This window comes from Aethalodelphis obliquidens, unplaced genomic scaffold (assembly GCF_003676395.1).
Source record: "Aethalodelphis obliquidens isolate GAN/ISIS:26980383/991018 unplaced genomic scaffold, ASM367639v1 scaffold32, whole genome shotgun sequence".
Lineage (NCBI taxonomy): Eukaryota > Metazoa > Chordata > Mammalia > Artiodactyla > Delphinidae > Aethalodelphis > Aethalodelphis obliquidens.
In genome coordinates, this window is record NW_020837976.1 from 6202051 (window position 1) to 6214566 (window position 12516).

The following is a 12516-nucleotide window of genomic DNA, read 5'->3' on the forward strand; positions in this document are numbered from 1 at the left end:
CCCACATCAGAATCTCCTGGCTAACCGTTATATACTTTTCAAGCTTAATGAAAATGTTAATGATTTCTGTTAGAGAATTAATGAAGTTGATTAAGAGTTATGTTTTATATGCATTTAGGTGAATGTGCATTGATCTTGAGTTAGCAGTTTCATTTTATTTTTTAATTTGGGAGCCAAAAACTATGTCTGTCAATCACTCAAACATTTTCATGAGTTCTTGAAAAGATCATAGACTCTGGGTGTGGGGCTGATGAGAGCTGCCTTTGGATAAAGTCATCAGACTGTATTATATCTCCTCTTGGACCCAGTACTTCTGAATGATTGACCCACCCAACCAACTACATCTACCTTCTTGTTTTAATTAACAAGGTACACCCATAACTTCATGGAGTTGATAAGCCTGGGAGCAAATGCAAACGACTTTTGCTTTCTGTTAAGTCATTCAGCCACATTATAGAGAAAGATATGCCATTCACTGGACTGTCAGAAACTTTGAACATAGTTTAAGAGCTCCCAGTAATCTAAGATTCTGGAATATGGCGACCCCAGCTTGGGGACTGCTGGGTAGGTGTTATTAAAAGTCTTTTTCAGTTGTAACATTTTGTGAAAAAACAAACAACAACAAAATACTTCCAAGAACATTATATCCTCTTCCCTGTACCTAGCTCTTGTTTCTCTAGCTAATGGCCTGATTACTTGCCCCTTTCCTGTGGCTTGCCAGCTATTTGCACAGCTTAAGGCTCCGTTTGCTTAAGTCTGTACTTAGATTGCAGGTGATAATTGCCTCCTTATCAGTTTTTTGCTACTTGCTCTCAAAGCATTTTCTTAGTTTCTCCTAGCCTTTCTCTACTTCTTTCTCTTGAGAAATTCCATTTGGGGAAATGTCTCCTTAAGGACTTATTCCAGGCATCACTGGCTTTTTAAAGGAGACTATCCTTATTCTCATTCAACAGAGAATTATCAAATATTTAATATGTGTCACCAGGCACAGTACAGCATGCTGAGAATACAGCAGTAAAAAATCAAATGCGGTCACTCATTTATAGTTTATGGGGGGCGATCAGTACCAGACTATCAGTCACACTAGTAAATTAACAGTTGCCAATTATGGTAACTGCTCTGAAGGAAAGGTACAAGGTGCTGATAGAGAGTGTATCCAGGGAACCTAGCAGAGATGGGTAGATCAGGGAAGGCCTCATGGAGGTGGTGATATTAAACCTGAGAACTGAAGTGTAAGTGGTAGTGAAGGGAGGAGATGGGCAGGACTACTCCAAACGGAAGAAACAGCCTCTAGAATCACTGTGAGGTTTTAAGTTGTTCATTTCACATTAGTAAGAACGTTTGTTAGCCAAAGAAAAAACATGTTTTTCCACTATGGCTGAAACAGATAGAGAGGAAACAGATGCCTATATTAAGAGTAAATTCTGGAAATGGGTAGAGAAAGCAGTGGCTGAAGGAGAGATTAGAGTCACTACCACTCAGCCTCCTCCTAGATGCTCTTTTCCTGATATAACAGGACCACAGTTTCATGACCAGGTTGCCACAAATGATTTCAAGTACTTTATTTATTTTTCCTGTGTTCTTTACTACTGCTTATCTCATAACTAAAATCCTCCAGCCCTTTGCCATTCTGCTTCCTTCTTGCTCTCAGGATCAGTGGCTCTTGAGTCTGATCACTCACCAGAATCACTTTGGCCATTATAAACTGTAAGGCTCACCACCCAATTCCAGAACTACTGAACTGGGATGTCCTAGGGTGAGACCCAGGTAATCCACATTAAAAAAAAAAGCTTCTCAGGTGATTATGATTGAAAAAAGGCTTGAGCAACCCTGTTACACTACTAGCTGTGTGTTACCTACCCTCTCTGTGACTGTTTCCTCAACTGCAAACTGAGAATCATAATGGTACCTATCTTATGGGGTTGTTGTGAGTATAAAAAGAGGTAGAGAATCCTGACTTCATGTAACATATTTGGATAAGAAAGACAATCACTGAAGGAAATGCCAGTTCTATGGACTTTCACAACTCAGGTTTGTCCCATAGACAGGAGGACTTCCATTGAGTCATCTCTAGAGGTCACTTTGTGAGCCCCTTTAGGAGCTGGGTAACTCCACTGCTGCAGAGTTGAATGTGGTAGCATGAATATCAGCTACAGTTTTAAAACCTGTCCTCATGGCTTCTTCTGCAGTATTACCTGCACCACCCCACCTCCTTGATTGGCACAAAGCTGTCAATTGTCAGACCATACGTTCTGTGAGACAGGGGAAGGTCAGGTTGGCTGGTCAGAATATTTATTTCCACGAGGACAGTAACTGTAGCAGAAGACCCCTGCAGGGTGGATCAGGGTCCATTTTCAGTAACTGACATAAGCACCAGGGGAGGAAGGGGCCTCTTCTTTGTAATTGCTATCAATCAAGATGATAAAAGTCTGGAATTTCCCATGGGCATCTTTGCCACCAAATGCAGGCACCCGCTGAGGAAGCCACTGTCCCGAAAAAAGCAAAACCAAGAGAGGAAGCCAGAGATGGAGGGAGTCCTCATGATGAAACTGCTGGAACTCTGGACCCTGCTATAGTTCTGACACCACTGTGGACTTCCCAGGGCCTGGGCAGAGACTAAGGAATATATCTACCTATTTATCTATTGATTTAACCTACATGGAGATGGATTTCTGTCACTTAAAACCCAGCGTTCTGCATAGTACCTTTGGGTGTTTTTCTGCCATATTTGTAGTCAATATGGCTTATTCCAAAGTCCTGTGAAGTTGTGTTTGATGAGAAAAGCTAAGGTTATCTCCAGCTAACAACCCAGAGAAGTAAGAGCAGAAGCGTAGATAGGACGTGAAGGCAGGATTGTCACTTTTCAAGCTCTCCAGGTTTTACAATTACTGAAGAGCAAACATACTTACAATGAGTGATTCAGGTAAATTTAAAAGTTTAAAGCTGTATTTACTACCCTGCACTGCTCAAAAATTTTGCTATTGCTGAGATATGATCTCAGGTATGAGTGGGCTTGTCCCTTCCCTTAAACAAAACAACCTCAATAAAAATGCTGTTCCTACAGCTTCCTTAGCAGTCTGTGTCTTACGGTAAAGCTTAGCAACATTGTGTTCTATTTTGAGTAGAACTCTTCTATTCAAAGCTACATCGAATACACTGGAATGGAGTTACAAACAGCATTAAAAGTTAATGAAAAATCATCCTTGTATATGCAGAACAATAAAAAAAAAGTTGAAGAAAAAAAGTAATTATATTATGCTAGTTACAGTTAAGACTTAGGTGATTATTCTGATTTTGAAATTTAGATCATTCCCTCCCTCCTTGATGTAATTATCCATTAGGCTTCGTAATGCACATTTTTCATGTCAAACTAGCCAGAACTCCAAAATGAGGAGGTGGGGCTGCAAGAGAGAAGAGGAAAAAGGCAAATTTGACGCATGTGGAAGCAAAAGAATGTAGGAAAACAGCGTTTATTGCACGATCTACCACTAAAAATGTGCAGGAGTGCCAAGCTATCTTTATTTGGTCATAATACAAAAGAAATAGATATGAACCCAATACATCTCCAGTGTGACTACTCAAAGGAAAAAATGCTGGAAGAAGAGAGTTGTAAGCAAATAAAAATATCAGCATTTTAGAGCTGAAAACGACTATTATCACTTCCTTGTGTTTTAGGTCAGGAGACATATTTGGGTGGGCTGAGGGCCTCAGTCAAGGCCACACAGCTACTCAGCGGGAGCTCCCTCGGTGCTAATCAGTGATTATTTCCTTCCCTAAAATATACATCTATTAGGAAATAACACACAGATCAGACAGTGTTCTTCCAATAGACATATTTCTCAGGATCTCTAACGCAATTCTGCCAGGTACTGAGTATGTCTATTCCACCTATGCATCTTACAATTCGGGAAATGACCACAGGATGGGTTTGGGGATGACCCATGCACTGTGAGGTGCATCTGAGCTGATCACCACCCCCACAAGTCCCTAGTCTGACAATGATGTTTTGGGTCTCCTGAAATTAGTGTCAATTCAGGGCCAGTGTCCAGTAATTCCTGAAAAGACTGATCATTTCCTTTTCCCTAATGCATAGTCACCTGGTAAAAGGCCGTAGTATTCAGTGGCACCTTAATGAATCTTTTGGAATTATGTGTTTTTTTTTAATAGAAATTTACATTTGTAAAAAAAGATAGTCCTTCATGCCATAAAGATAGAGTATCGTGTCCTCGGTTTAGTTAAATCCTACAGAATCAGAAAGAAAGAGGTGAGAAGTCTGGGGAGGGCAACGAGGTAATGCGGAGAAATGTCAAAAACAAGGGAAGATTTACTCATTTCTCCAGGACACCCTATTAGTTCTCAGAATTGCTGGGGAGCAGCTTGCTCCAAAGCAGACATAAATATTGTGGCAAGAGAAGAGGCCATGTTTATGCACTGACATCAAGCATGATCCGACAAGACAGCCAAAGCCTTGCCACAAGGCTATTCTTTGCAAATCATCACCATCCCCCCCAGGAAACCTTCGGTCTGTGCATTTCACACTGGACCAGGAAGCTGAAATCTCATCCTGTCATGTTTGCACAAACCCCCTCCCTCAGTAACCCTCCCTCCTCCCTGCAGTCCTTGGCCTTCAATGACTTTCATGAATATTCAGAGAATACAGACACAGACGGATGCCCTTATGAAGTTATATGAACCTTACAAGGGAGCCTTCTGGAAGGAACAGCAACACAATTGTTTGAAGTTGATATAATGATTCACGTAGTAGTGCTATTCACGGGACACACCAAAAATGTAACAACCCAAATCCCAAAGTCAAAACTGAATAAATGAATATTTAAGAATTCCAGATGCTAAAACTACACCTGAGATCTCATTTTCTTCTTAATCAGAAATTGCTTCGGGGAAGAAGGCTCTTTGCCTCCTGGAATCCAACATCAGCCAAGTTACTTGGCATCTTGGCAGAAATCGAGGATAACCCCTGACTCTTGCCAATTGTAAACAGAGAGCATGGAATTTAAATGTAGGAGATACAGAGGAAGAAAAGCTGCCTGCCTGTTCCTGTGAAATACACAAGACTTATGCCATTTAAATTTCACTGGGTATTGCCTTAGTAGGATTTGAATTTGTTCAGAGTTTTTCAAACGGACACCTGCCATTACAAGCTCAATCTAGTTGATGTAAAAAATATTTCAGAAGAATGAGAAACAGAATTAAAACCTATTAATTTTTTTCCTTTACTCCCAGTTTTCCATTGAAGGGCATTTTGTGATTTTTCCCATCTATTCTAGATTACTCATAACTCTTCACAGCACTACCAAAAACAGAGCATCTCGCTTTTTGGATATGGGATTTCAGGTTGCAGTTACGTCTTTTTCCCTAGCTTTGGGTTATCGGACATACCTTTGATTCAAAGGAGACTGGGAGTCTCTACCTAATTTTCTGCCAGTGGTTCAGTGAATGGACTTCTGATTTCTGCTGATTATTAAATTGCTTCTGGGAATGGATCTAAAATACAGGCACTGACCCTTAATGTCAATCATAAAATTCTGAGTCCAAATTTTGACGGCAGTTCCATTGTTTATAGTGTATTTCTGGCAACATGATCACGAGCAGCCTGACTGCTTTATGGATTTATCTCTCTCCTGAGCAAACTTAAAAGAAGGCTTAGTAAAACCTCCATTGGTTTATTGAGTGTGTGAGCGCTGGCTGCCCCTCTTCTTTTCTCCTTCTACTAGATATCCTTTGGCTTTATGCATCTGAAGAGCATTTAAAAACTGAATTTTGAAAGTTTAAAAGTAGAGTTTCTTAATATTAATAAATATACCTTTCTTAGCTAATTATTTTGTGATGGGTCATGTAGAAACCATAGAGACTATCTTACGATAAAAATCATTCATATCTTAAAGCAGTATTTCATATTACAAGAAATGCAAAGTTGTGTGAGCCTGGTTTATATGAGCTAATAATTTGTAATAAATTGGTTATAAAAGTAATTTGAAAGCTGTTCCTAGGACCATGAAATAGATAAATATTCATGTCTAATTGCTTTTCATTTGCAAACAACTATTAATTGTTACTTTACCCATACAGCACATGGTAAGCATTCTGGAATTCTACATTTATCACTGTGATGTTTTTATTAAGAGTATGTTACACAAGTACTGTGTTCAGTGCTCGGGCACAGCACGGAAAGCTGGACATTTCACCTCTGTTATTGTTTCTACTCTGATTAGATCTGAACCATTTTTGATGTCAATTTCTGGCCTTCTCAGTTTTAAAAAAAATAATGAGGAAAATTCTCTCTCCATCAAGAATCTTTACTAAATATGTAGCCAGCTGCCACCCACATAACAGTTAAATGTCATCTGCAAAGAAGAAAATGGCATCTGGGCAGGATGTATTTTGTTTTTTCTCTGAGATGGGTCCAAACAAATGGGAAACTTCCCAAGATGATGGCTGTCAATGTCACTGGTGTCAACTCTGCCCCTGCATTCTTCTTTATTGGCTTTTAAAAATCACACTAACACTGGACAATAATTTTGCACTGAGGGCCACACACATATGGACTACCTAAGTGAGTTTATTTATTTATTTATGTTTTTGATGTGGACCATTTTTAAAGTCTTTATTGAATTTGTTACAATATTGCTTCTGTTCTGTGTTTTGGTTTTTTGGCCGCAAGGCATGTGGGATCTTAGCTCCCCAACCAGGGATCGAACACACAGCCCGTGCATTGGAAGGTTAAGTCTTAACCACTGGACCACCAGGGAAGTACCCCCCAAGTGAGTTTAAAATGTTCTGGAAAACAAAGAAATTTCAGAAGGGTAAGATTGAGAAAATAAGAGAAGTAAGAGTTCTGAGTAAAAGGATAGAAATTTAATAACTAACCTATAAAGTAAATTTTTTTATCGTTGAGAAAAACCAAAAAATTACAATACACTAAAATTTAACTAGATTATCACTAAAATACTGCATGATAAAAAAGAAGTTTTACAGAAGTATGTCTCCATGATAGAGAACACTGTTCTTTCCATGCAGTCAGATGACGGATTCTCACAGAGCGAGAAAACATCATTTTCATGGTTATGCAAGTTGGGAGGCTGACATATATGTACCTAAGCAAGAAGGCATATACCTGTATTTTTTCCAAAGATTTCTAACTCAGTATTTGCAAAAAATATGGCAAAATCCTACCTGTCACGGCCAAGGGAAGCATGTGCCAGGTGCAGGGGACACGACCGTGAAATGGCCTGTTTAGTGCCACCCTCACAAATCTGATGACCTGGTGGGTTGAAGGTGATGGGCGTGATTTTAACAAACACTCCAAATTCACCATCATCAGTGCTTTCATAGCGAGTACAGGGAGCACATGACGGCGGGGGGGGCAACACAGGAAATGCTTCTAGAGGCACCTGCGGAGGCCTAGGGTTGAGAGGCCCGATGACTGGTTCAAGGAACCAGGCGAAATTTAGCACAGCTGAAGGGTAAGGGCAACATGACCAGTGTGGACAGAAACGAGCCTGGAGAGTTAAGTAGAGGTCTTATAATAAAGGGACTTGACAGTCAAATTATGGAGTCTAGGTTTGTCCCAAGAACCACTGGAGGCCAAGAAGAGATTTATGCAGGAGGGAAAAGGAAAATGGAGGCATCACAGATGGCAGCAAGGTCTTTAGGTGGGGCCACTGCCTCAACAGCTAAACGGGACAGGCTTTGGAGAAAAACGATGAGGTTAGCATTGTACTTCCTGAGTTGAAGGGATCTGTGGGGCAGTCAAGGACAGATGCCCTGGAAGCAGATGGTGTGAGGCATCAGGGCTCTACAGATGGCATTACACTGGGAGAGCATGAGGATGAGAAGAAAAGAAACCCAAAGGTAGAACTTGGAAGAATACCAACATCTAAGGCATGGAAAAAGCAACACAGTAGTCTGAAGAAGGAACTGAGAATACAGCCAGAGAAGGGTAGGAGAAGTGGAAGAGTCTGCCATCAGGGACACCAAGGGAAGGTGGCATTGAAGGGCCACTAGTATCTAAAACTGCACCGATCTAAGATGGGGGCTGGGAAGGACATGCTAGATTTGAGGGCAGGCAGGATGCTGGGGGAAACAGGACTAGTGGTTGACGGGGGCAGACGGCACGATGTAAGGGCAGGGTGAGTAGAGAATAACAACGTGGAGACAGTGATTACACAAAAGTCTTTTAAGAAGAGCAAGGGGAGGAAAGGGATAAATTGGGGGAGGAGGAAAAATATGGTCGAAAGAACTGGATATGTGAGTTAGGTTATTTTTAGATCAGTGAGGTCTGTGGGGACCATGTATAGCTCATGCATAGATACAGATACAAGGAAGTGACAGAGAAAAGATGAAAATATAGGAGAAGAGAAGAAATGGGCAAGATCACTGAGGAAATAGACCCTTCGGGAGACAGAACATGAATGGGAGGAGAGGGGGAGGTGGAAGAAGCTGAGAGGAGAGCCGGAGACGGGGTGGAAGTTGATCCGTCTGTATGTTGTTAGAAGGAAGTTCCGAGAGTTTTCTCTGATGTTCATCTCTTTTCTGTGAAGTAGGAGGAGAGGGGATCTGCAGAGAGACACCGGGGGAGCACATGTGCCTGGAGTGCTGAGGAGAAAGTAACATGTCAGAAACTGCTTCTCTGGAAAACAGGAGAGAAACAGCTCGCTAGGGAACACGGGATTGCCAGGCAACATGAAGAGCCGTCAGTTTATCCTCTACCAATCTGTCTCCTGGAATTTTCTATCACAGTCTACAGTTGCCAGATATAAAAACAGACAGCCAGGCTGATCTTGAAGGGATGACATCATAAAATGTAATATTTTGCTAAACAGTTAGTTTACGAGGCTTCATGACTTGAACAAAACATCCCCACAAGAATATTCCAAATTGATTAAACCACGCCAAGAAGAGTACAGTTTTTTCCCAACACCTTGAGCCTAGGAAAGTGGGGGAGACTGGCCAGTGGCTATAGTCACTCTAACTATTGGGAAGGTACAGCTCCATTCATATGATAATCATTAATTAAACCATTTCCGGGTTATACATATATACCAATGTGACTGTGTAACAAAAGTTAGACAACAGTTGTTTAATTCTTCACAAGAGGCCCAATGGAATATCTAGAGCTACCAAGCTCACAAACACACCTAGAAGGTTGTGACCACACTGAAGATTGGCTGATACATTGTGAGCCCTGCAGAAACGATGAACTGCTCTCTGTCTCTGGAATCTCTTTCCCATTTCTTCCCATCGAGCTCTTTACTGGGGGTTGTCCTGTGTTCCAGGCAAGGTGGTCCTGACCCTCAGTGGGCTGCCAGCTGGGGAGACAGGCATGAAAGCCAATGTTTACAACCCAGGCTGAGTTACGCCACGGGAGATGGAGATAAAAGCTTGAGAATAGTAAGGGGGGACTAGTGGTGAATTCTGCCTGTTGGATTAGCACAAAAACATTTACTTTCAATCCTCTACATAAAACTCAATATAACTTTTGGCAATCTGTGACTCAGGGAAACATAACAGAGAGAACACTTGGTGAAAAATAAGGTTCCTCTTTTATTTGAAAACAATCCATGTTTTCTTTTCATATTTTACTCCCCTTTAATCTGTAATGACCTGGATACCATGAAATTTCCCACCAACCCTCTTAGTGGCTTGATTTCTTCTTGAAAGGTATGTTCCCAAAGACATTGGTTCTGTACTGTTGAACTTTCTTTTGAAGTCTGGGGCTGTTACAACAGTAAGCTCTCCTTTGTGCAGATTTTTCAACTGGAGAACAGAAACTATATCCTTGCTCCTGGTGATGCATCTGGTTGCTAGACTTCTAGACCGGGTTTGAGAATGGCTATGTTCAAACCGCTTTAGGAAACAAACCAAAAATGCAAAGTGTCTTCAATCCTCTTGTACCTCAAGGGGCAGGAGAAGAGTATTGAGGGGGAAATAGGCAGTTATCAGGAATCGTGTTTTAGTGCCCGTTTTGTTACTTCCTGGCTATGCAAATTTAAGCCTTTTGGTTGCTTCTCTGTAAAAGAAGGAGGCTAGGACTAAATGATGCTTTGGTATCTGAAGTTTATTTTTATGAGGAAAATTAGAGAGTTTGGACTAGGTGGTATTACATTCTGAACCAACACTCCCTAACAGGAGCTAAAACTTTCCTGTCACCGTGAATGATTTAGTGAGTGAGATCTTTGCACTCATACTCCAAGTCCACACTAATGACCGGTAGTTATTTTAATTGATTCTCAATGAACTGTTAACCACTCTGATGGCATACCAAGAACACAGGCAGCACTGTGAGTGCCGGTTCTGTGCCTTATATTTGTATCCTTCCATTCATAATTCTGAATGGAAACCTGTGTGTCCAAATAAATATTTCTGTATCCATTTTATAAGGATTATCATTAAACATTTGCAGTGTTTTAAGAAGTCCTCATTTTGATTTGTGAAAGCAGAGGAGAAGATATAATACAAAGGCATAGAATCTTGAAGATGATGTGATTTTGGAAAACATGAAATTTGACCGTATAGAAATTCTCAAATATGTGAACAATGGTATTATACAGGAATGTTCTCAACAGGGTTGTGAGTGATAGCAAAAAATTAGAAGCAACTTTAATGTACATCAGTTGAAGAATGGACAAATGAACTGCAGCAGATTCACATAATGAAATATTACACGGCTCTTAGGTGAATGAAATCAAGCTATATGTAGCAATATAAATAAATCTCAAAAACCTAATGTTAAGTGAAAAAGTAAGTTTGCAAAAGGGTATATACAGATAGACACCTTTTATGTAAGGCTAAAAATATGAAAAAGGAATATACGTAAGTGTTAAAAAATTACAGAGACATGCACAGGAATGTGGTGATAAAGATCACATTTAGGATGGTGGTTACCTGAGGAGACCAAGGAAGAAGGTATGGAGGTTGATCAGAGGAGAAAAGATACCAGAATCTGGAGAGATTCATCAACTTGCTCAAGGACACAAAACAGGCTAGAAACTACAGCCCAGCGCTTTCCACTACAGAATACCAGCTCCAAAAGGGAGCACTTCTGAGCCCAAATTTATCTGTTAATACCTCTTTCAGACACAAAATGATAGCCACAGGGAATTTAACATTATAAGAGACCTTAAAAAGACATCCTATACAACTCCTCCCTCAGTTTTCGACTTTTCCTAACAACATGTCTGCTAAAGGAAGATCCAGCCTTTATTAGAAACAAAACACAGCAAAAGGAAAAACTAAACCTCTCCAGGTAACACACCCCTAACCTCAAGGAAGACACTTCAGCATATCCCTGGAGAAAATGCCCTGCAAACCAAACACTGTAACCTCTGGAAAACCCAGCGTTGGGCCCCAGCCTCACGCGCCTTCTTTAGCTTAGCTGAGTCCAGCTTTTCGTGTGGATTGACCCATTCAGCAGAGATCTAGTGAGTGTCTACTGCTTGCCAGGCACCGTGCTTGGGGCAGAGCAGTAAGCAAGGCAGCATCCTGTGGTCCATGGTGTGAGATAAATCAATAACAGTGAAGGAGGACTGGTCTGTGCCCTCTGCCCCTTACCCTACTCTAAGAGATGAATAAAGCTAATGGGGCTCTTTATGAGGCCCCTCTAAGCTCCAGTAACCCCACTTTGAGAAAGATGGCTGCTCACCGAGGGTGGGAAGGAAGGTATGAGAGCTGGTGTGGATTTATTAGGACTCTTTGGGCTGCAGGTGACAGAAGCCCAAGTTGAGCCTGTATGGGTTCAGAATATGTCACCCGCAAATATGTCACTTTGGCATGTTGATTATTTTGAATTAAAGGTACTTGAGAAACAGCTGGTGCGAGAAGGACCCTCTGACCCTCCTTTGTCCCCCGAAGCAGGAAATAAATCTCCCCTGTGAAAGGTACCTTCCCTGTCCCAGGAGGGGCAGAAGGCATCCTTATCACCAGAGACAGGGAACTCAGTGCAGAGAAGGCTGTATAAACAAACCTTGTTACTTCTTTACCCGTCTACTACCCCAACCCCAAAGACTTCTGTCATGTCAATTCTTCATGTTCAATTCATGTCGTCAATTCTAAATGTATTGTTACTTTGTCTAAAAGGTGTAAAAGCTTCCTGCCTTGGCTATTTCTTTTAGAGTCTCATATTTTTATGGGGCTCCAATATGTATGAAATTACCTTCGTTTTTCTCCTATTAATCCATCTCATGTCAATGTATTAGAACAGCCAAAGAAACAGGAAAGGCAGAGGGGAAATTTTTCCACCCCTACAAGCCACCTTAAACACCCCAGGCAGGAACAGTCCTGAATCTTGGGAGAAGCTGATACAGGAACCCAAACACTCTCTGAGGCTCTCCCCTCAGCTCAGCTCCTCTCCTCCCAACTGCCCTTCTGCTCTCTCTCCAGCCTGGTCTCTTCAGCTGCTCTGGCCCACGTGGTAGGAAACAGCCACTCGAGCTTCTGAGTTTTGCATCTTATCGTCCAGGCACTCAGAGCCATTCTCCCAAAATTTCAAGAAAGGGA

At 41.3% G+C, this 12516-nt stretch overlaps 1 long non-coding RNA gene across 2 annotated transcripts in view; it reads right to left on the reverse strand.

The window, feature by feature from the left end:
- Positions 1 to 12516, reverse strand: part of LOC113631318 (uncharacterized) — a 110150-nt gene that overhangs the window by 52320 nt on the left and 45314 nt on the right. Inside the window, exon 3 of one of the 2 annotated variants that reach the window (XR_003437261.1) lies at positions 6757 to 8616. The exons of the other annotated variant lie outside the window; for it this stretch is intronic. This is a non-coding gene — a long non-coding RNA (uncharacterized LOC113631318). Of the gene's footprint in view, positions 1 to 6756; positions 8617 to 12516 lie in introns of those variants that run through there. 2 annotated transcript variants of the gene reach the window in all.